Below are 25227 nucleotides of genomic sequence, written 5' to 3'. Positions count from 1 at the left end.
CCTGAAGATTTAAAATAGATTTGTAGTTGATGTTGTTGAAAAGTGTTCATGGAACAAAAAACGTTGAGGACTACTGGTCTAATGAACAGAGTTGGACTCAGAATCAGGAAGACTGGTTCAAGTCTCACCTTTTATATATATATACATATATATATATATGTATGTATGTATGTATGTATGTAATATATAAATAAATTTTTTATATATTTATATATTTTATGTATATAAATTTTATATATATTTTATATATATAAATTATATATATATATGTATATATATATAAAACCCTGGACAGATCCCTTAACTACTCAGCTCAACAAGCAATTCTAGAATTTACAGAGAAGTTATTATGTCTGCACTGATGGTAAAGTGAGCTTATGCCATTGCATTCACACATCTGAACTCCACCAAAAACCTAACCCAATAAAAATAAACACACTGAACCCACTGGCAGTTCACCTCTCTTGATGCCCTACAAAATTACTTCAAAATTCCCAGGCTCCATTCTTTTTCAATATTTGAATATTCTTTCTTCTAGGGGGTTCTTAACTGGGATCTGTGGATTTGTTTTTTTTTTAAATATTATGAATCAGCATTTCAATATGATTGGCTTCCTTTGTAATCCTATCTATTTTATTTTATGCATTTAGAAAGTTATTCTCAGAAGGGGTCCATAGGGGGTTCATGACACAAAAATATTTAAGAACCTCTAACCTATATCAATGTAAAGTGCCACTCCCCTTTCATGTAGAATACCTTTGTGAATTATTGTGGCTGAAAAACCCTATCATCTGCTGCCAACCTTTTAGTGATAAGCCTGTCCAAATGTAGCTAGGTTTCTCCTCTGATGATAGATAGATAGTCCACCACCAGGCCCATAAGGGAAGCCTTTCTAGCATGGTAGAATCTGCAAGTTACTTGTATTCCATTGGTTTGGCCTCTGGAAACTCAGCATCACTTTCAGGCCACAATAAGGTATCTGAAAGGGACTTTTGTGAAGGAGAGCATTGAATAAAAAGCCAAAATGCAGAAGTTTCTATTTAGGAGCACTGGTAACAAGCTGCTACCCCTTGATAAAATAGGAAGGGAGCATGGGTGGGTAGAGAACAAGGAGAAGGAACTGAGGGTAAAGAATGATCTCCATTTTGATGTCTCCTATGGTTTCCCTAAGCATTCTCTGGAGTTGCTAATTGAGGTCCTATTAAAGGCCAGGAAGAACTTTTGGGAGGAAGAGGAGGAGAAAGAACTATATTAAAGAAGGCAAATTCCAATGGGGACAGGGGATGAGCCCGGGACCAAAAACTCTGGGGACCTACTGAGATCTAAAATGCAGAAACAAAAAGGAAACAGTCAGAACCCTTGCCTCAGCAGAATATAAATGACCCAAGCCTCAGGGTGCTAACCCTTTTGCCAAAGAAGAAAACAAAAGGTCAGCACAGTGCATTTAAAGAGAGATGCTTTGGGAACTACCCAGCTGAGCCCCCTGCCATCACCCAGGATGTTTGGCCAGTACAGCTAAATATTTTGAACGGGAGGAGGAGCTTTCCAAACTCAGTGCTAGGGACCCCTGGGAAATCTAGTAGTCATGCTCGCCCAGGCCTTAGTCTAAGCAGAGTCAAGCAGAACAAAGCAGAAGACTCATGAGCTGCTGAAAACCAACAACCAACTTGGCATAGAGCTTCTCCAATACACTGATTTGTTAAATGACTCCTGGACAGTTTGGTTCAGCTGAGGCCCACTGGTCCTCTGAAACAAACCACTAAAATATGACCCATCATCCTGGTCCTGGAATTTTTTAAGCTCTTGTCTACTTAGCTTGTTTCCTTTAATTGATAACTTTTGTCTTTACATTGCCTACATTACATCACGTAACTTTTCCCCTCTTTCCTCCCAGAGAGTCATCCCTTATAGAAAAGAATGTATAAAAGAAAACAATTCAGCAAAATCAATCTCAGTACATTTTTTTAAAATCCTTGATGTTATATTCCAGGTTTGGAACTCATTAACCACCCTTCCCCTACCCCAATTCTCCAAAGAAATGGTGTACAGTCCTTTCTCATATCTATTCTTTGGGGCCAACTTTGTTGACCAACAAGTTTTATTGATATCTTTTGATTTCATATTGTCTAAATTTCTCCTCCTGTATTTTCTCCTTCTCCCGAATAAGCCATTCTATATAACAAAGAATTTTTTAAAGAAAGAGGAAAAAGAGAATTTAAAAAAAATCTGACAATATATAGTTTCACTCCCATAGTCTTCCTACTGCTGCAAAGTAATGAGAGGGAGTGTTTTTCTCCAGTTTTTTTCTTTTTAGCCAAGCTTATTCTTTATAATTTTGCAACACTAATTTTCAGTTGTTTTGTGGTGATTTTTCTTTGCATATATGGTATTGTAGCCATTGTTTTTATGGCTTTGCTTATTTTGCTTTGCATCGGTTCAGTTAAATCTTCCCATTCTTCTTTGTACTCATCTTGTTGATTCTTACTGCATAGGAACCTTCCATTACAATAATAAACTACCACTTGTTTTTAAGTCATTAGTCAATCCACAGGTATCTACTTTGCTTTTACTTCTTTGTTACTATGTATTAAAAAAATTGTTGCTATAAATATTTTTTGTTTATGGATCCTTTCTTTTGGTTTCTGGTCCCCTTGAGGTACATGCCTAGGGGTAGAATCTCCGAATTAATACACCATTGATTTTTAGAAGTAGGAGGGATCTTGGAGGTCATGTAGTCCTTTCTTCTCTGAGTCTCAGTTTGTTCTCTGTAAAATAAGCCAATCTGTAAAATAAGCTGATGTGTTTAAGGTCCTTCTCAGTTATAAATCCCTTATAACCCTTTCTTTACCCATGACATTATTCCTACCTGATGTAGTACAAGCATTCACTCAGTGAGCAAGCATTTATTAAGCATGTACTATTTGCCAGGCATTATGTTAAGTACTGGGAATAAAAAGAAAAGGCAAAAACATGGTTCCAGATCTCAAGGAGCACACATTCTAATGGAGGGGAATAGCATGTAAAAAAAAATTAGGTACAAATAATTTTTGTTGCTGTTCTTTAGTCATGTCTAAGTCTTTATGACCCCACATGGGGTTTTCTTGACAAAGATATTGTAGTAGTTTGCCATTTCCTTTTCCAGATCATTTTACAGATGAGGAAACTGAGACAAATGGAATTAAGTGATTTGACCAGGGTCATACAGCTAGTAAGTATCTAAGGTCAGATTTGAACTTAGTAAGATGAATCTTCTTGACTCCGGGCTTAGTGCTCTAGCTGCCCAAACAATACGCATACATATATACATACTCACATATATATTTGCACACACATGGAATCTTGCAGAGTAAGAGTTTTTGTTTTGTTTTGTTTTTGGAAAAGATATTGGAGTGTTTTGCCATTTCATTCTCCAGCTCATTTTACAAATGAAGAACTGGGGCAAACAGGATTATGTGTCCTGTCCAGGGTTACCTAACTAGTAAGTATCTCAGGTGAACTCATGAAGATGAGTCTTCCTGATTCCAAGCCCAGTGCTCTATCCACCATGCTATCTAGGTGCCCCCCACCCACCCCTTTTAGGCCCTGTTCCTTGATCATTCCCTTAACTTATGAGGCCTGAGGAAGACAGAGGCCAACATAAGACTTGTTTATTTTGCTCAAACTATAACATCCTCTGCTGAGTCTCTGGCTGCCAGAAGTGCAGAATTTGGCTCTTCCAATAAGGTTAGTGAAGGCTTGACTAAGATCTTATAGAAACAATTTTCCAGGTTAAGGTGTGGCCCTCAGTGTGCCAAAAGCCTTTGGCTAGGCCTGTCCTACCTTTTCCTCTTAAATTGTAAGATTTAAAAGTAATATCCAATAACTCCAAGTATTATATTTCATAAAGTTTATTAATAATCACTTGAAGTAGGAAGAAAATAAACTAAAAGAAATAGAAGTTCAAACCTAATTATCTAACAAAAATAAAACCATGTGAGTAAGTTCTCCTGCTTGTCCAAAGCCCACTTCCACAGCTATAATCAGGGGAAAAGAGAGCGAGGGGCACGGTCACACAAACTTTATCTCCAAAATGTAAGGATGCAAAGTGAGAACAAAAGTGGGATGCTGAGATATAGAGTTCTGGGGAGCAGATCCTAATTAATCAACCTCTGATCCACTTGCATGGGATCTCTTAAAAGAGGGGCAATCAGCTAGGGATCAACTGTGACATCTTGCTGAAGGCAAGATTTAAGTTGAGTCTTGTATGGAAGATGAGTCAGCTAGTCAATAAGCCTTTACTATGTGCAAAACCCTATTAATCAGTGGGGATACAATGACAGGTAAATACATGATTCCTGCCCCCAACGAGTTCTTAGATGCACACACAAAAAAAGCATATACATGCTTTATACAGAGGAAAAGGAAAGTAATCTCAGTGGTAGCACTAAAAGCAGTAGTGATGGTGATAGGAAATGTTAAAAGATACATTGAAATCTCGGATCCCAGAGGATCCTAGAGAATGGTATAGATGGAGGTAGGATTATATGCCCAGGCCTAACTTGGTTGGCTTTGGTGAGAGAGAAAGCACACTCTCCTCTCACAGGACTCTGTGCAGTTGTTGCTGGTAGAAAGCTATGCCTCTCCTCCCTGACAGGCTTGGTTGGATAAGCTTGTCAGTTATCCCCTTCTAACAGTTTGCCCAAGCAGGGAACCCTTGAGAGATTGTATGGATGGTTAACCTCTCTAGGTCCCAACCTGGGGTTGGAATATTTGTTGGTAAGGACTATTGATTAGCTATTGGATAATGGTGAAATCTGAATGCATATTGATCTCCTCTTCCCAAGGATTTTGGTAGAATTACCACTCAGGAAAGGTATTTGATGGTAAACTCTATATTTAAATCTATTAATGGGGTTAGGAAACAAGAGAATGGGATGGAGGATTTAGGAACCCTATCGCTAATTCTTTAGGCTAATAACCTACGTTATTGATCAAGGTCTGGAGATTGCTAGGTTTAGTAGAAACTGAAGGTTCTTCACCCTCTCTCTAACTCTGACCTGACTTGGCCACAGCCAAGCCAGAGATTAGGGAACGCTAATTAATGATCTTGATTGATGATATCAGTAAACTCTCTCAGCTCTGTTAATAATGATGGTGATTTCTCTCTAGCTCTCTCAGGTTACAGGTTTCAGGTCTACCCTTCACCCTTCACCTCCCACCTTCCCAAGTCTCTGCTCCAATCTGTGCCCCTTTGTCTTATTACTTGGGGGTATTTATAGGGCTGGGGCCAATTGATTTTTTTCCCTTGGATCACAGCACCTGGGGACATTCCAAGGTTCTCAACTGCAGGTCCTGTCATTCAAAGTGGCATCCATCTTGTCCCAGATAATCATTTACACAGAAACCAGGAAAGGCTTCCTGAAGAAGCTGAGACTTGAGCTGAGTCTTGAAGGAAGCCAGGGAAGCCAGGAGACAGAGGTGAGAAGGAAGAGCATTCTTGGCATGGAAGACAGTCAATCCAAAGGCATGGTAGGGAAAGGACTATCTTGTGCAAGGAAGAGTGGGAATTATTGAATGAGAGGGTGCACATAAAGGAATGAAACTTTAAGATCAGAAGTAGGAAGGGGTTAAAAACCAAAAAAGGGATTTCATATTTGCTGCTGGAGGCAACAGAAAGTCCCTGGACTTTAGTAAGTCTTTTCACATGAAAGGTATAGTTGGTTGGACCCATGCTCTATAGGAAGATCACTTTGGCAATTGAGAGGAGGAAGGCAGAGATTTCCAAAAGTAGAGGTGAAGAAGGAAAGAGAACATTCCAGACTAGGAGGACAGTCAATAAATACAAAGTCAGCTCAAGTAAGACAGTATGCCTAGATCATACTGTATAGAGGGAATTGTGTAAGAAGACTGGGAGGGTAAGAAGGGGTCAGGTTGTAAAGGGCATTAAATGTTAAACAGAGGATTTAATACTTAATCCTGTAGGTAACATGGAACCACTGGAGTTTAGTAAGTAATGGGCTAATATGGTCAGATTTATACATTAGGAAAATAATTTGGCAGCTAAGTGGAAGACAGACTGAAGTGGAGAAAGATGTGAGGCAAGTAGACCATCAGGCTACCGTAATAGTCTAGGAGACTGGGAATAAAGGCCTGAATCTGGTGATGACTATGAGTTGGAGGGAAGAGTATTTTTGGAAGAGATGTAAAGGTAGAAACAAGATTTAGCAATGGATTAGAATCACAGCCAGCCAAAATCAATGCTTTTTCTACTGCCTTGATTCCTTCTATAATATTTCTGCCAAATCATCATAACTAGATAATTGTTTGAATATTTCCAAATACATTAAAGCAATGCAATTTCTGGATAATTCTTATTCCCAAATTGTGGGTTTGGGTTTTTTTGAAGCATGCCATTCTTCACTTTATTTCCTCCATAAATTTTTTCTTTGGTGTACGTGACGTGTCTTATTTCCCAACTTGATACACATGAACACATGCATTATATAAATAAACCATATGCAACTTATTTCATATTACCTGTCATCTTGGGAAAAGGGGAGGTGTTAAAGGGAAGGAGAGAACTGTTAAAATCATTATCTGGGATAAGTTGGATGCCACCTTGACTGACAGGACTAGCAGTTGAGAATTTGGAATGTTCCTAGGTGGCGTGAGCCAGGGGCAGAAATCGGTTGGCCCCCACCCTATAAATAACCCCACGCAACAACAGTTGGGGGCTCAAAGTTTAGAGCTGAGATTTGAGCAAGCTTATCTTGGAGCAAGAACTGGGACAGAGGGAGGTGAAGGGTGGAAGCGGTAGGCCTGAACCTGTAACCTGTACCTGACTGAAAGAGAGCTAGTGATCAATCAACACCATTGCTAGTAGAGCTGAGAGAATATATAGATCATCAATCAACATCATCACCAATAGCCTTCCCTAATCTCTTGCTTGGCTGTAGCCAGGTCGGGTCAGAGTTAGTGAGAGGGTAAATACCTCCAGCTTCTACCAGCCTAGCAATCTCCAGACTTGGTCAACAATTAATTTAGTAGCCAATCAATACCAATAAGGTTCCCAGATCCTTGTACCTATTACCTTGTTTTCCTTTCCCCAGTAATTAGTTAAATATAGTAATTTACCAACAAGTACCTTCCTGAGTGGTTATTCTACCAAAGCCCTTGGGAAGGGAGATCAATACGCAGTCAGATAACAACGTTTCCAATAGCCAATCAATAGCCTATCAATAACTAATCCAAAATGGGCAAGAGAAATGAATAGGCAATTTTCCAATAAAGAAATCAAAACTATCAATAAGCACATGAGAAAGTGTTCTAAATCTCTAATAATTAGAGAAATGCAAATCAAAACGACTCTGAGGCATCACCTCACACCTAGCAGATTGGCTAAAATGAAAGAAGGGGAGAGTAATGAATGTTGGAGGGGATGTGGACAAATTGGAACGTTAATGCATTGCTGGTGGAGTTGTGAACTGATCCAACCATTCTGGATGGCAATTTTGAACTATGCTCAAAGGGCTATAAAAGAATGCCTGCCCTTTGATCCAGCCATACCATTGTTGGGATTGTACCCCAAAGAGATCATAGATAAACAGACTTGTACGAAAATATTTATAGCCGCGCTTCTTTGTGGCAAAGACATGGAAAATGAGGGTATGCCCTTCAATTGGGGAATGGCTGAACAAATTGTGGTATATGCTGGTGATGGAATACTATTGTGCTCAAAGGAATAATAAACTGGAGGAATTCCACGTGAATTGGAAAGACCTCCAGGAACTGATGCAGAACGAAAGGAGCAGAGCCAGAAGAACACTGTACACAGAAACTGATATACTATGGTAAAATAGAATGTAATGGACTTCTGTACTAGCAGCAATGCAATGACCCAGAACTATTCTGAGGGATTTATGGTAAAGAATGCTACCCACATTCAGAGGAAGAACTGCAGGAGAGGAAACAGAAGAAAATCAACTGCTTGAATACATGGGTTGATGAGGACATGATTGGGGAATCGAAAGTACCACACCAATGCAACTATCAACAATTTGGAAATAGGTCTTGATTAATGACACATGTTAAAACCAGTGGGAATGCATATCGGCCAGGGGAGGGGGAAGGTCGGGGGGTGAAGGGGAAAGTAAGAGCATAATCATGTAACCATGTTAACTTTTCTAAACTATAAATATTAATAAATGTTTAAAAAAAATAACTAATCCAACCTCAGGTTGGAGCCCAGAGAGATTAACCAACTATCTAATATCTCAAGGGTCCCTGATCTGGGAAGCTGTTAGAAGGAAGTAACTGACAGGCTCACTCAGTCTGGCCTATCAGGAAGGAGAGGCATAGATTACATCCATAGCTATTGTGAGGGGAGTATGTGTTTCCTCTCTCACCAACTATAGCCAGCTTAGATTTGGGGCACCTAATCCTTCCTCCATTCATACTATCTCTGAGATCTACATGCCATCCATCCTCCAAGATCAAGAGGAAGATCTCTCTCTATAGGGATATATATATAGATATAGATATAGATATAGATATAGATATAGATATAGATATAAAAAAAGGCTTTCATTCCTTTTTAACAGAACATAGATCATAAAATGTGAGAAAATTATTATTAAAAATTGTACCAACAGGTAATCTGGGGGAAAAAATCAATACAATAAAAATTAGAGATGATATCAATTTTTATCTTTTTGCAATTCTTATTTTTCTTTAAGGTTCAAATTTTATGCCATCTTTTATACTAAACCCTTCCTAAGTCACCTAGTTCCTTGTTAGTGCTCTTTCCCTTCTCAAATTATCTTGAATTTGCTAACTTGATTTTATATACATGTATATATAAACTTAATTATAAATATATGTGTATACATAATAAACTTGAGATATATATAATATACATATTATATATAAAACCTCTAAGGTTTGTTTTTTCTTATGTTGAGCCCAAGTCTTATTCCCTGTGTTTTCTACCCATTGTTCTCATTTCTGCCCTTTGGAGCTATATAAAATAGCTATTGTTTCTTTTATGTCACCTTCTTCAAGTATTTAGAAATAACTATCACTTTGTTTTCTTTTCCTCTATGAACCATCCCTTATACAACTTGATTTTCAATTTCAGATTTTCCTTACTACCCCAATAACCTTCCCCTAAAACCATTTCAGTTTATTAATTTTACTCTTAAAATATAGTTCCTATAATAGAAACTAGTGTTCCAGATAAGGTCAACCTAATGCAGAGAAGAGTGAGACTGTTACTTCCCTTGATCTGGACATGCAAAACACAGTTCTTCTTTGCCATTCAAGTCATCATCAGTATTTTCTTGGTTCAGCTTATATCATTTGGTCATTACACTTGATCTCACCTTATAAGCAGTTTTCTCCATCCACTAGCTCTCCCCCGGCACAACTCAGGAACCAATCATAGTTCCTTAATTTGCTTCGCACCGCCCAGGAGGGCAGTGCCTGTGGGATCAGTTTCCCCTCTCAGTTTCAACTTCTTTTCTCTGAGGGTTAGTCCAAACTTGCATATCTGAATGGTAAAGGATCTTCAGATCCCTGGTTGATGAAGTCAAACAAAGCAACATAAAGGGGAGGGGAATTCCTTTTATACACTGTGAACTGCCCATCTTACCCCCTGTGCATTCCCATTGGACTGCTGGGCAGAGGGGTGGGAGATGTGAAAAAATATCATCAGGGCCAGTGGAGAGGGATAAGGGAGCAGCTCTGCCAGAAAGTCCCTCTGTCTTTCTAGTAATGAGCTCTGGGTAGAGGGGAGGGAGGGTGCCTGAGTGCCTACAGAGAGTGCTCTGTGTGCCATATTTGGCACTTGTGCCATAAGTTTACCATCACTTGTATAGGTTGTGGCAAACCTTTTTTCCCAAACTGATTGTTAGACAGAATAAACCAGATTTGGAGGGACTGAATAATTAAAGAACAATTAGACATTAGAGATATTAATGCTTATGTTGAATTGGCATGACTGATTTAGAGTGCTGGGCTTGGAATAAAGAAGAGCTAGTGGCTTCTCATGGTGGTCCAGGAACTGGGGAAGTATGAGTTATAACCCCCCCCCCACCTCAGCTCCCCACTCCCATAGCATCAGTTGAGACTATAAGCAAGGAGGTTTGGGGCAGACCTAGGGCAGGTGGATTTAACTTTTCCTTTAATTGGATTAATTTAGGACTCAGCTATGGCCCTTTGGCAAGACGTGACTTCATTCCAGAGACCCCAGAAAATCTCATTATTGACTGCTTTTTAACCTTCTAGCTGCCAACTTTTATTTGTTTTTGCTCTTTGGGCAATCTTGGGAAGTGTCTCTATGTGATTTTAAGAGAATTGCTTAAAGACTCTGGCTCTGAGTGTCTGGCACATAGTAGGCACTTCAAAAATGCTATTTGATTATTGATTCATCCACTTTACTGATGCAAAATGCATGAACACTGGGTTCAAGTTCTGCCTCTGCTGTGCCCATAGTCATCACTCAACTTCTCACATATAATTGCTTATCTCCACTGGTGACAGGGTTTCCACAACAGAAATTTTCTAGACTGATGAAATAACAACCCTGAACAAAACATTGTTTCTGTTAATTTTGGTACTGAGACCACAGACCAAGAGATATGTGCTTGATAGAGACCCAGGATAATTCAACAAATTTTACAAATTGAACATTTATTAAGCACCTATTGTGCACAAGACCTCCTGCTCAGCTTTGGGAGAGAAACACAGTTGAAATAAGCGATGGCTCCATGGCTTATGGAGTCTTGTAGGATAGGAACATAGGAGACAAGCATAGAAATAATGATTGGCATAGGGAGGAATCTAGGTTGCACAGTGGATAGAATGCCAGGCCTGGAGGAAGGAGGACCTGGATTCAAATCTGGCCTGAGACATTTTCTAGCTATGTGATCATGGGCAAGTCACTTAATCCCATTGCTCACCATCTAATAAGGAAGGTGATATGCAAACAACTAAGGGGGAGTAAGAGGAGTTGCTGAGCCCTGAATGTAAGTAGGAATCAAGCCAATCCCTAGTGCTGACTGGCTAGTCTGTATGGAACTCAGCTCCTCAGGCTCTCTCCCTTAGATTGTCACTACAGGTTGCCAAGGAAGCAAGTGAGTGTTCCTTGACTGTTACCCAAGAAGCTGTTGATGTCTCAATGTATTGGTAATATTAATTCTGGGATCTGACTGCAATTGAATTATGGAGTTGACATCCTTTCAAAGGACAGAAGCTGTTGATCACTGTCATCCAGCTTTCAGCTGTACTCCATTATACTGCCCTTTCACTCTTTGGCTATAAGCCACACACTAAAATCAATAGATGTTCTTAGTTGAAAGGTTTAATATAAAGATAAATAAAAGTAATAAAAAATAATTAGAGAAATAAGGTAAAGGAAAGAGGTATAAGAATTGCTCATCTAACTCATAAATACTAGAAATCTATTGATATTGAACTGTAGGCTCAGAATGTCTTGGCAGGGGCCAGCAGGCCTTCAGGCCTGCTCAAGTTGAAACTCTATTTGTTGGCTTGATCAGATTTTCAGATTGATGATAATATTAATCTCCAGTTGATCTTCTGTGAAAATGATGACTTGTTGTTGTAGGTTGGCTGGGGGAGGTGTGCCCAGCACTCCATCTCTAGAAGGTTCACCATCATTGACCTATAATCAAGGATGTCATTTTGCTTGATTACACATATTTATAATGGGTTTCTTTTCCTTGCCTGCCTTTTCAAAGGAGGAGGGGGCTGAAGGTAGAGGAGCTGGGGAAGATGGAAAGGAAGGAAGGAAGAGATGAAGACAAAATAAAATTGAATTATTTTAAAATAGAGAAGTCAGCCTTCTGGCCTCCTGCTCATGCCTTGTGGGTACTTCCTGTGAGGCTGCCAGGACTTAGGGACTCCTCAGCAGACATGGGTACCATGAGGACTGGAATGCTGACAAGTGCAACAGTAGCTTCTCTTAAATGGTGGCCATTTGCATGAGCACACACCAGCTCCAAAGAAAATGGCCACCATGGGAAAGGGCTCCTCCTCCTCCACAGTCACTGGGTCAAGAGGAGAGGCGTCCCAGGGCAGGCACAGAGGGGGGGGCATCCTGGATTCTTCTTGGGGGGCTCCTCCCAGGGTCTCCTGGGCATGGGGGACTGGGGGAGCTCCTCTCTGGGTCTCCTACACTCAGGGGGCTCCTCTCATTCTTCAACCAACACAAGCGTTGCTCCTTCCTTCCAGACTGTCATCCAGAAATGCCTGACTCAGCCCAACTTTCTTTCTCTGACTCTGATAAAGGAGAGGCTAGCACTTGGGCCGGGGAGCTCTGAGAGCCATCCAGGAGAGGCCTTGGTAGTCTAAAGACCCAAACCTCAGTAGGGAGGGGGAGACTCGGGGTCAGAAGACCTGAGTGTGAATTCTAGCCACATCACTTGCCCCCAGGAGCCTTCTCTGGAGCTCTGCCCTCTGTACACTTAGGGGATTGGGCTCAATGACTTCTAAAGTCTAGAAGCCTCTGAAAACGCTACTGCTCAGGCTTGACCCAGGCCATGGGTCATCCCAAAATCCCAAGGGTAAATGCTTCATGCTGCGAGTTGTCTTAAATCACCCCGAGAAGAGAGGGGGACTTTTTATGCTTCTAAAGCCGGCCTCCTCCACCAGTCTAGACATGGAGACCATCTCCTATCCTTCCTCTCAAGAGGAAGCATCAGAATTTCTCACAAGCCCCGAGCCAGGGTGGGATTTGTCACCCTACTATGGAGCAGCACTGGAGGAGGGCAGGTGGTTACAATCCCAGAGGGTTTGAGAGGAAGATGGATTTGTGGCCTGGGTCAGACAGCCCCAGTGCCCTCAGGCCACCAGAAGAGCCCTAGAACCAAGCCTTGGCCTTGTTCACTCCTGGTATGCTAAGCACCTCCGGAGTGGTTGTAGCTTTCTTGTAACCTTCTGTTTAATATCTGCTTTTCCTCCCAAGATGACCCCCAGGTGGAAGTTTTCAATTTAGCCATGTTTGAGCCCTGCACCCTTATCCTTTCTGGCCAGTGTGCTAAAGGAATTTCATTCCAGTCTCCACCTGGACAGTCCCAAGGCAGCCATGGCAAGGCTTGTATTGGGCCCAGAGAATCTAAAAATACGATGCTGTGTTCAGTAAAAGGAACCGTCTTTGCAATGTGGAGACATTTTCAGAAGAATGGGCCTGGCCCAGTTCCAGCACCGATGGCCTCCTACAGCCCCTTCTCCCAGGGGTCCTCTGGGTAACCTTTAGCAGAAGCCCTGCTTGATGGATGGGCTGCCCTGTGTGGCCCCTGGAGCTGTCTACCTGTGGGGGCCAGGATGCCAGAGGTCAGGGAAATGAAAGGTCATCCAGTCTGCAGGTGCTTCTCAGGCCAGGTAAATTCAGACCACACACTGCCCTCTCACATCACTCTTCCCCAGCCAGCCGACATTTCACAGGCTTGGGCGTCTCTGGAGGTTCTGCTTGGCCCCATAATCAATTCTTAGTCTAAATCATTGCTTTTGAGTTATTTTTGAATGTAGGGAGCTCTCTCATGTAGTTGACCATATAAAAAATAATTCTTACTTGGGCATGCAAGTAGATGTCTCCACTGATCATCTGTCACTGTGTTTTATCCTTCAAAAGGGTTTAAGTATATCCAATCAGATGTTTTCTACCTGTGTGGCCTTAGGTCACCAGGCCTCTATTTCCTCTTCTGTAAAATGAGGGGTTTGAGAACCCCTGAGACGCAAAGACAAAATGAAAACCAATCCCTGCCCTCAAGGAGCTTCCATTCTCATGGGGAATTTAGATTGTAACTACGTGCCCATTTGGATGAATGTCCAGATCTTCCTGGAGTGGTCTGAAGCCAGCTTCCCTCTGGCCATTTGCCACTTTATCCACTGGGGATATGAGCCAAGGTAGAGAGATTCCATCATCCACCATCAACTCAATGTAGGCAAGGTCTTTGAAGGGGAAAGTCCATTGTAGCACATTCTGTCTTGGAGACTCAACAAGGCTCATTGTCCATGGGAGGTACTTTGTCCACTTAGAAGGATAAAAAAAATTCTAGGTTCAAGAGTTCATAGATATAGAACTAGAAGGGACCTCAGAGGCCATCTAGACACACACACACCCAATTTTACAGAGAAAAAAATTGAGTTTCACAGAAGTTAGGTGACTTGCCCAAAAATGTAGAGATAATATGGGGATGTGAACCCAGGTCATTTGATATAGGTTTACAATTGGAAGAGATGTTGGAGGTCTTACAGTCTAACCCTCTCAACTGAGACCCAGAAGAAATCAAATAACTCATCCAAGGCAAATGGCGGAGGTATGATCTAACCCTAGGTACTCTAAATCCAAATCTAATCCTCTGGGTTAGCCCCTACTCTTAGTCCTCATTCCTCCCCAATTTCTTCTCTCCAAAGTCTGAGCCCCAACCTTCTTCCCAGTTCCATGACCTCCGACTGCATGATTGCAATGGAATGACCCTGGATTTGGAGTCCACATTCCAGCTCTTGTCACACTTAAGACCAAAGGCAAGTCACTGAACACCTCTGGATCCTGATCAGTATCCTTATCTGTAAAATGGAGAACTCGGGCTCCATGACATTGAAAGTTGCTTTCCTGCCCTTCCTAAAATCCTATTCTCTTCCCCTTTCCATCTAACTCACTTGTGGCAAAGAAGTCAGACTTCATCAGAGCCAGGTATAGGATGGGAAAAGTAAGAAGGCCATGCTTAAAGGAAAAGGAAAAATAACAGATGAATCTCTAGCAAGATTGGCAGAGATGGGAAAGTGCCAGCCTTGGAATCTCCAAATCCAGTTGTATAATACCAGTTTAAGTCATGTCAGTCATTGAGCCTCAGTTTTCCTACCTGTAAAATGAGGATCTAAATGCTTGTCCTCCCCATCTCATGGGATGGTTGGGAGGAAAGTCAGCTTCAAAACTTAACATAAGTAAAAATTATTGTTCTCTTATTAAATGTGATGTCACAAAAGTCTGAGTCAATGCAACCTTGTAATTATTTGTCACACAGGTGGGAAGATCACCAATTAAAGAAAAATTTTTATTTTGAAAAAAAAAATAATAAGTAAAAATAAAATAGGGAAGTCATGTGGTACCCACAGTGCCATTCATACAGACTGGAGAAGAGAACAGTGATTAAATAGAAAACTATCTGATGTTGATTTTGGAGCTGTTAGGTTTTGGAGTGATGTTAAGTCCTTTCCACACCAGTACTGGCACTTAGAATGGGGCTGAATCTCTTGAGGTGAACTTGTTTGAGCCTTATCCTTAATTCAGAGTTCACCAATTATGTCAGGAGGTGCCCTTTCAACCCCATTGTGCAGATGTGTAGGCTGAGGTAGCTCAAACAAAGGTTACAAGACATGTCTGGGCAGAGCATGACAAACCCACAAGCATTCTCCACCCACAGCCAGATGCACAGTATCACCTCACTGTATGAGTCTAAATTCTTAGTTCAGAGACTTCTTCACAGTATTGCCCCTGTTTGGGGGGAAGATCAGGAGAGCAGTTTAAAACCTTTAAATCTTCCACAGACTATTTCTAAATGCACCTTTCTGTTTTCTTTTGATGACTGCAACTTTCTCCTTGAACCAGTTGACTCAGGATACCAAAGAGAGTACCATAACCAAGTTGATGATGGTGAAGTACCAGATTTTATTATCACTATTTGTCTGCATTTCAAAGAGGACCAGCGACATCAAGGGGTGATGTCTTGACTTGATTATGAATTGGACTTAAGTGAGGCAGAGTTACACAAAGTCATCAGTTTCCCTCTTTCTTCCAGAGTCATCAGAGTCCATTGCCAAGACAAAAATCTGGACAGTTGGTTATGATCTGGGATGCGGTGGATGACTTTGACATCTTCAATGTCTGACTGGCTCTAAGCTCTTCACGGTGTCTGCTTCAGCCACCTTCATGATGATTGGAACAAATTTATTCATCTGCCCATTCTTTCAGGGAAACTCTTTTCTTGTTTTGGGTAGGCAATCCCTTAACTCATTAACAGTTTTGAAGCCTGTCGGTAACCTTCAACCTGGTTTAGCCCATCCACAAAAACAGTTTGGCTGGGGTGTGGCCACTGCTCATGTTATAGCTTCTTGGAGCCACAAGTGAGGATTGAGTGAAAGGTAGACACCAAAGGAGGGTGAGCAGCCCTGAAAGGGGCTCAGCAAGCCCTCACTCCAGAAGTGCCAGCCCTCCCATACACCCTGCCAGATTTCTAAATAACTTCTGAAAAAAGGCCTTGAAGTCATAGGATCTAGAACTAGAAGGAAATCTGAAGAACATCTGCTCTAACCTCCTTCTTATATGATGATGAGACAGGCTCAGAGAGATTGATTAATCTAGGGATATATGACTAGTAAGTCTCTAACTGGAACTCCAACTCTATCCTGTATGACAAAATCAGCCATTATGGACTCTGCTCTTTGTCTCTCCATCTTGAGCACATATAGAGGAGCATATATGTATCTATATTCACACACACACACACACAAATACAGTCCACATATCTTTCCTAAGTCACACTGATAGGCGATTTGGCCAGAGAGAAAACCTGGAGTATCTGAGAGACATGGAACCACTGGGTTAAAAAGAATCTCAAGTCAACTAGTCCAGCATCCTGCCTTCATAGGACCATACTGAAATCACCCCAGAAAGAGCCTGTTCAGGAGAGAACCTTGAGAGAAAGACATTATGTAACCACTCATTATGCCATATTATAATAGTATAATAACATTCTAAGTTATCATTATTTTTTTTTAATTTTAAACCCTTAATTTCTGTGTATTGACTTATAGGTGGAAGAGTGGTAAGGGTAGGCAATGGGGGTCAAGTGACTTGCCCAGGGGTCACACAGCTGGGAAGTGTCTGAGGCCGGATTTGAACCTAGGACCTCCTGTCTCTAGGCCTGACTCTCAATCCACTGAGCTACCCAGCTGCCCCTTAAGTTATCATTATTAAGCAGGTAGGTGGCAAAAAGGATAGAGCACTGGTCTTGAAGTCAGGGGAACCTGAATTCAGATACACCCTGCCCATGTGACCCTGGGCAACTTGTATAACCTCTCTGTTTCTCATCTGTAAAAAGGGGTAATAATACCACCTGTTTCATAGGGTTGTGAAGTGCTTGGTGAAACTTAAACATTATAGAAATGCTAATATAATTATTGGGCCTGACTTTTAGCAAGTTTTTCTTAGTTACCTAATATAAATCTCACCTGTTAACTTTTTACTATCACCTTCAATGGGTGGGAGAAAGCTAGTCGTCTCTAATATAACTTGCAAAGCAATATCAAGCCCACTTTGCTAAACCATTTAAGAAAATTTTATTAAGTACTTATTATGTGTAAGGTACCAAGTGGGCCCTGGGAGAGGAAGCATGGTAATAGTGAAAAGACCATGGAACTGAAATTGGGAGCCTTGGGTTTAAATCACATTGTTGACCTTTACTAATTGTGTGACCTTGGACAAGACACTGGATCCCTCTGAGTCACAGTTTCCTTATTTGTAAAATGGGGTGATAATATTTGCAACAACTTCATGGGGCCATTTAAAATTTCTTTGTTGAGATAAGGAAAAAACTCATACAAAAATATTTATAGCCTCACTCTTTGTGGTAGCAAAAAATCTGAAAATGAGGGTATGTCCTTCAATTGGGGAATGGCTGAACAAATTGTGGTATCTGATGGTGATGGAATACTATTGTGCTGAAAGGGATGATGTACTGTAGGAATTCCATGTGAACTGGAATGACCTCCAGGAATTGTTGCAGAGTGAAAGGAGCAGAACCAGGTGAACATTGTACACAGAGACTGATACACTGTGGTAAATGTAATGAACTTCTGTACTAGCAGCAATGCAATGACCCAGGACAATTCAGAGGAACTTGTGAGAAAGAATGTTATCCACATCCAGAGAACTGTGGAAACAGAAATGCATTAAAAAATTTGTGTTCCATCACATAATGTAATAGGGATATGATTGGGGTTTTGATGTTAAAAGATTGTGCTACTATAGATATGAATAACATGGAAATGGGTTTTAAACAATGATACATGTATAACTCAGTGGAACTGCTTGTTGGATTTGGGAAGGGAGAAGAAAGCTGGGGGCAGGGGGAATCATGAATCATGGAACCATGGAAAAATATTCTAAATTAAAAGGGGAGGGGGCAAATAAATAAATAAATGAATGAATAAATTAAATGTCTTTTTTCTTGTTTTGAAGATAAGCGATAGGAATTTGACTGATTTTATTGTTTTAGGGAACTCCATGATGAGGAAACTCCTATCAAGGCAGGTGGGCATCTTTTCTGCAACTTACGGTCTTAAAGCATTGCCTAGATTATTTAGAGGTTAAAGGACTTGCCCAGGATCAAGCAATCTATATGCTGGAAGCAGGACATGATTTCAAATCTTCTTGACTCCAAGGTCAGTTCTCTAGACAATATTCCATAGTTAAGTGTGACTACTCAAATATACCTGTGATCTCAGCAATGAGGGTTTACCTTCCTTCCAATGCCACAGATTAAAATTCATAGATGCCTACCCATCCTGTAAGACTTGGTTAGTGTTGCTCAGTTGTGACTGTCTCTTTGTGACCCCACGGACCATAACTATCCATGGGATTTTTTTTGGCAAAGAAACTGGAGTGGTTTGCCATTTCCTTCTCCATTGGATCCTGGTATCTTTTTTTGTCAGGCAATCAGACATTAAGTGTCTTGCCCAGGGTCACATAGCCAGGAAGTATCTGAGGCTAAATTTGAACTCAGGTCTTCCTGACTCCAAGTCTGGTCTTAACCACAGAGCTACAGCTGCTTTTTGGCTTACATATATCCTCCAATATATTTGCTACCAAAAGTTCACCTAGTATACTGGGTTCTTCCTCACTTTTAATAACACAGGGAAACTAATGGAGTACACACATTTATTGAACTGCAATGGATCACTGAGAAGTTAAGGGACTTGCCTAGAGTCAAGAAGTCAGTATATGGCAGAGGTGGGTCTAAGTGGCTATTCCTCATTCCTGTGTGACCAGCCCATTTTTCTGGCTTTTATAGATATTTCTTTGATGACCTCTTTTTTTCCTAATCAGACTATATAATTCCTTGTTAATAATGTATTGCAGCTTACTCGTGCTCATTATGTGGCTCTCCATTGTTCTGAATGTACATTTTAAAAACTAGAAAGTCAACAAATAAATCCAAAATAAGTGCAAAAAAGGACATATTAGAAACTAGAGAGAAAATAAATAAATGTGGAACAAAAAATCCCCATAACAAATAAATAAAACTAAGAGCTGGTTATTTGAAAAGATTAATAAAACTGACAAACCCTTAGCTAATTTGATTAAAAAAGAAAATAGAAAATAAAATCAATAAAAAGCATATGAAGGAGAAATCACAACAAAATGAAGAACTAAGAATAATTGGCACATATTATGCACAGCTATTTGCTAATAAAGCTGAGAACACAAAAGAAAAACAGAAAATGCCTTCAAGATATAGAATATACAAACTATCAGAAGACCAGAGAGAAATCTTAAATAGCCCAATCTCAGAAAGAAACTACCAAAAGAAATTTTTGTTGCATGAAACTTTGGGATTTTTTTGTAAAATAATTACCAAAGATTTAAAAAAAGCTCTTGGTCCTTATATATTCACAGAGAATTCTACTAAAATTTTAAAGAACAATTAGTGCCCATATTTCACATATTATTCTCAAAAACTGAGAAGGCACCCATCAGAATCTTTTTTATAGACATAGCCCTAATACCTTAGACAGGAAAATATATCACAGAAAGAAAATTATTGGCTAGCATGATTATTGAATATTGACTCAAAACTTTTAAAGAAAATCCTTTCAAACATTCTACAACGATTTATCCAAGAAATCATTCATTATGATCAAGTGTAATTTATTCCATGGATGCAAGAATTCAAAAAATATAAATAGACAAAGAGGAGATAAAATTATCCTTGTTTGCTGATCATATTATGGTTTACTTGGAAAAGCCCAGGGAATCACCTAAAATACTAATTAAGACAATGGCTTCAGCAAAGTTACAGGCTACAAAATAAATCCTCAAAAATCAATAGCATTTCTATGTAATAAACACACACACATACACATGATGCACTCGTGGAAAAAGAAATCCTATTCTGAAAAACTACAAAATCCATAAAATTTGTAGGGATCCACCTTCCAAAAGATTTGTATAAATTCAATTGCAAACTGCTCCTTAAAGAAATAGAAAACAATGGATAAATGGTCAAAGGATATGAACATGCCATTCTCAGATGAAGAAATTAAAACTATTTATAGTCATAGGAAAAAATGCTCCAAATCACTATTGATTAGAGAAATGCAAATTAAAACAACTCTGAGCTACCACCTCGCACCTATCAGATAGGTTAATATGACCAAAAAGGAAAATGATAAATGTTGGAGAGGATATGGGAAAATTGGGATACTAATGCACTATCAGTAGAACCATGAACTGATAAACCATTCAGGAGAGCAATATGGAATTACACCCCAAAATCCATAAAACTGTGTATATACTCTTTGATCCAGCAATACCACTACTAGGTGTATATCTCAAAGAGATCAGAGATAGGGGGAAAGAACCTACTTGTACAAAAATATTTTAACAACTTTTTTTGTAGTGTCAAAGAATTGGAAACTGAAGGAATTTCCATTTATTGGGGAATTGCTGAAAAGGTTGTGGTGTGTTGTTGTAATGGAATATTATTGTGCCATAAGAAATAAACAGAATTAGCTTAGAAAAACAACTGATACAAAGGGAAGTGAGCAGAAACAGGAGAAGAGTAATAGAAATATTGTATGATGATCAATTGTGAAGGACTAAACTATTATCAACAACATAAAGTCTCAAGATAATCCCAAGGGTCTCATGATTTAAAAAAAATGCTATCCACAGCCAAAGAAGAAATTGTTGGAATCTGATTGAAGATCAATGCATGCCATCATTCACTTTATTTCCTTCATAGGTTTTTTATTATATGTGTGATGTGACTTCTGTCACAACATAGAGAATATGGAAACATATATTGCATGAAAACACTGGTACAGCCTATATTTGAATATTTACTGCCTCAGAGAGGGTGGGAAAGGAAGAAGGAAGAGAGGGAATCTGCATCAAAAAATGTCAGAGAACAAATGCCAAAAATTGTTTCTACATGTAATTGAAAAAAGAAAGTTTATTTTAAAAATAGAAAACAACTTAAATAGCTGGAGGAATATTCAGAGCTCATGAGTAGGTTGTGCTAATGTAATAAAAATTAAAATGTAAATGTAAAATGATAAAATGTAAAAGAATGTAATAAAAATACCAAAATTAATTTATACTTTTAATGTTATACCAATCAAATGATCAAAGACATATTTTAAGGAATTTGATAAAATAATACCATGAATTCTTCCCTTCTCTGTAGATCTGATAGGCAAACTCTTCTATGTTCCCCATATTTACCTATAATATCACTCTTTATGTTTAAATTATATACCCATTTTGACCTTATTGAGGTATAGGGTTGAGATATTGATCTAAACCTACTTTTTGCCATACTGTTTTCTAATTTTCCCAGCAGTTTTTGTTAAATAGTGAGTTCTTATCCCAAAAGCTGGGATCTTTGGGTTTATCAAACACTAGATTGCTGAGGTCATTTATCCCTAATCTATTCCATTGAGCCATCCTTTGTAATATGGAAAAGCATACTGCCATATTTTGCATGGGGCAAGCTGACAGTTTGCCCTGGTTAGAATGTGGAACATGCCATGATACAGGCGGCTGGTGCCACTTGACAGTTCGGGCCAGGCTATAAATAAGCTTGGCAGACCCTGGCTTCTTCACTTCCCCCCTCACCTCTCACTTGCCCCATATCCCCTTGGGACCGGGTGATGGGAACAGGAATGTGGGTAGATTTTTAGGCTTAGAATAGGGACAAACCAATTCTGCAGAACAACCTATTATTACTACTGGCAAAGCAAACCAACTTTAACCAAAGATTTATTTTATTTTATTATCAAAGAGACCACACCACTCTGACCCAGGGCTGTTAGCCCTAGGAAGACCTAATAGCATCTTGAGTCAGATAAATCTTTCACCCTTAGTTCTCAGTACTTCCTAACCCTCTTTCCATTACTTTATCACCTATACTCCTTTTATCAATATACCCCTTAGCCTTAACCTGAGAACTTTGTGGTTATTGCCTACCCATCTAAGACCAAGCAGGGACAGTCAACAGGAAAGGTTCTGAACAGCTACAGCAGGGATAAACTCCATTGCTATTGGACAAGAAATCCCATACTCACTTCCTGTCAAACTACTATACAGACCAATAGGAAGTTACTTCCTCATTAGGCGAGGGGCTGCAAATTAGACATCTTAAAGGAGCTTGGTGTCTAGCAGAGAGAGCTTCTTTATCTCTCTGCTAACCTGGAACTTGGTTACCATCCTCTCCAAAGCTAGCTCCTTCTAGTATTATTACTACCATCAGCCCCTTTATTCATTACACCTTCCATTTCTTAGCCTTAATGATCACTGCTTATTTTAAGATCTGGTACCATGGAGGAGATTTTTTTATGGTGACACTGTAGTCTGCCAAAACAAATACTTTTTTAAATAGTCAATAAGTACATGGAATTTCGAATTCTCCTGAATATATGTTTCAGTCAGTTATATGATGGTAAGGATATATTCTCTATTGTTAAGTTTTACTTGTGAGGAAACATGTGTTTTCTATTAACAGCTTCATAGTGGATGCTTTCAATGCATTATTGTAAATTATTCTAATAAAATATTTAAAAATTAAGATGGTAAAGTAGGCATATGGGTAGGTAGTCATTGATGTTTTCTTGTTCACTGATTTCCCTTGGCAATAATGTGATCGGAGACTTTCCCTCATGCTTTTGATGTCTTTTCTGCCATCGTTTACCTTGAAAATTAATTTTGGTGCATTCGAAATTGTATATTCTCATACATAGATTTTTCTCTATATACACTTGGCTTTGTTTGGCTGCTTTTCACATCTTTGTCTTTTTTAGTGCATTGAAATATTTGGTGTGCAATTTTGGTATTACAAAATTAACTACTGCCATTTTTGTCCTTCAATATTGCCTACTGAAACAAGTTATTAATAGCAAAAATTGGGAAGTAGATGGAGGAAAGGACATTGTCACTGACCATAAGTTTAACAAATGTAAATCAAATTACATTATTATTACAAAGAAAACAAATAAGTCTCAAGATCACCAGTCAGCAAACACTTAATTTACTTGCCAAAGACACATGGCAGTCAAAGCCAAAAGAAGTTTAAAATATATACTCATTTGTAAAACTTATGAAAAAGGATGCTGAAAGATAATTAAATGTATCCCTTTATAAAACTGTAAGAAAAATGGAGAAAATTTCTGTTTAAAGAAAAGTTTAGTTGAGAGTCTCAACTAAATGAAATCATCTTGATACTAGATTTCAAAGAGTTTTAAATGCCAAATGCAAAAGGATACACTTCCTCCTAGAGAGGCAATAGGAAGGTGCTAGAGATTCCTAAGCAGGGAATTGACACAATCAGATCTATGCTTTAGGAACATCCCTTTGGCAGTTGAATGGAGACAGATTTCAATGGCAGAGATACTAGAGGAAAAGTGACCATTTTTGCGGCTATTGCAATAGTAAGGTAAAAAGTGATGATAATCTGAACAATGGTGGTGTTTGTGTGAGTAGAGAAAAGAGGAGAAATGCAACTGATTGGATGTGGGAGAACAAGGAATCAAGAATGACTCCGAGGTTATAAGCCTGGGTGACTATAAGACTGGGGATACTACTGGCAGAAATAAGGAATTTGGAAGAGCAGTGAGTTTTGGAGGGGAAAATGATTTCCATTTTGGAAGTTTGAGATTCCTATTCATTTGAAAATATCCAATAAGTCATTCATGTTGAAGAGAACTCAAGAGAAAAAGAACAGGTAGTTTATTCTGCCTTGCAGGCAGTAATTGACTGTCTTAGGCACACTTAGAAAACTTTATGGAAATTATACTAATTATCAGACAGCAAAGATGAGACGAAATTAATATAAAATAAAAGTATGAAAGCTAGTGGCTCACACAGTAATTCTGCCTATATCTGGCTACGTAGACATAATGTTTTTTTTAATTGTGCATTTAAAATGTTCCTGTTGCCCCCAGGCCTCTGAACATAATCGCTGAAATAATAAAGTATAGACATTAAATGAAATTACATAGCAGCTCGACTCTCCATAAAAGAGAACTAACCATCCAGCATCACTCCATTTGTTAGCAAATACCAAGCTGAAAAGTAGCTGAGGTCTCTGAAAATGTGTAATTTTTTTATAGCTGCTCTCTATGCTGAAGATTGCATTTTCAAATTTTTCAACTGGTATTTAAAGGCCTTTGTGGCTCAAGTTTTTTGGGAAATTGGGTTTGATCTGTACCTACATGCAATGCCCCCCTTCTCTTCCTCCAAAAGTTTTGTTTTTACCTTCTGATAGGTACCTCCTGGGCTCTAGAGCATGACTCGGCAGTCCCCGGCCTCCTGGAACAGACCCTGGAGTGGCAAAAGGGTTCCCCAAAAGGCATGATCAGAGAGCTCCTAGGTTTTTTTTCTTCATACATTGAAGACCAGAATCCAAAGGTTATCTTTGTCCAGCTATTCCTTTCATGGCCTTTGCAGTTCAAATACAGAAAAAAGCTCTTTTCCAAAACTTTTAAAGTTGTATAAATCCCGACATTTACATTGGAACATGCTGGGCACCCACACATGTTACACAAATACTCTAAACCCCCATGAAACACTAGTACTTCCCTGCTTTTCTGTGTTACCTTCTAGACTTCCTTCTGTTCTCTTCCAAGTACATTTGAAATGCCTGATCAGTGGTTTTTTTCTCATTTTCTTCTTTTGTTTTGGCATTACTCTTACTTTTCTCCTACTCCTCCCCTATAATTCTATAAAAGACTGTTTTGCTAGCAAATTAAAGTCAGGGAATACAGGCATGCATCTATGGTCTGTAATGTGTCTGTAACCTTTCTGCCAAGAGGTGGGAAGCATTCTTCCACCATTATTCCCCTGGAGTCATGACAACTCATTACATTGATCAAAGTCCTTAAGCAATGAAAAGCTGTTTGCCCAATATTTCCACAATCTTGAGTTTCTCTCCAGGTTTGAGCCCAATTTAG

The sequence above is a fragment of the Gracilinanus agilis genome, chromosome 3 (genome assembly GCF_016433145.1).
Source record: "Gracilinanus agilis isolate LMUSP501 chromosome 3, AgileGrace, whole genome shotgun sequence".
In the NCBI taxonomy this organism is placed as follows: domain Eukaryota; kingdom Metazoa; phylum Chordata; class Mammalia; order Didelphimorphia; family Didelphidae; genus Gracilinanus; species Gracilinanus agilis.
This window is presented reverse-complemented; position numbering follows the sequence as displayed.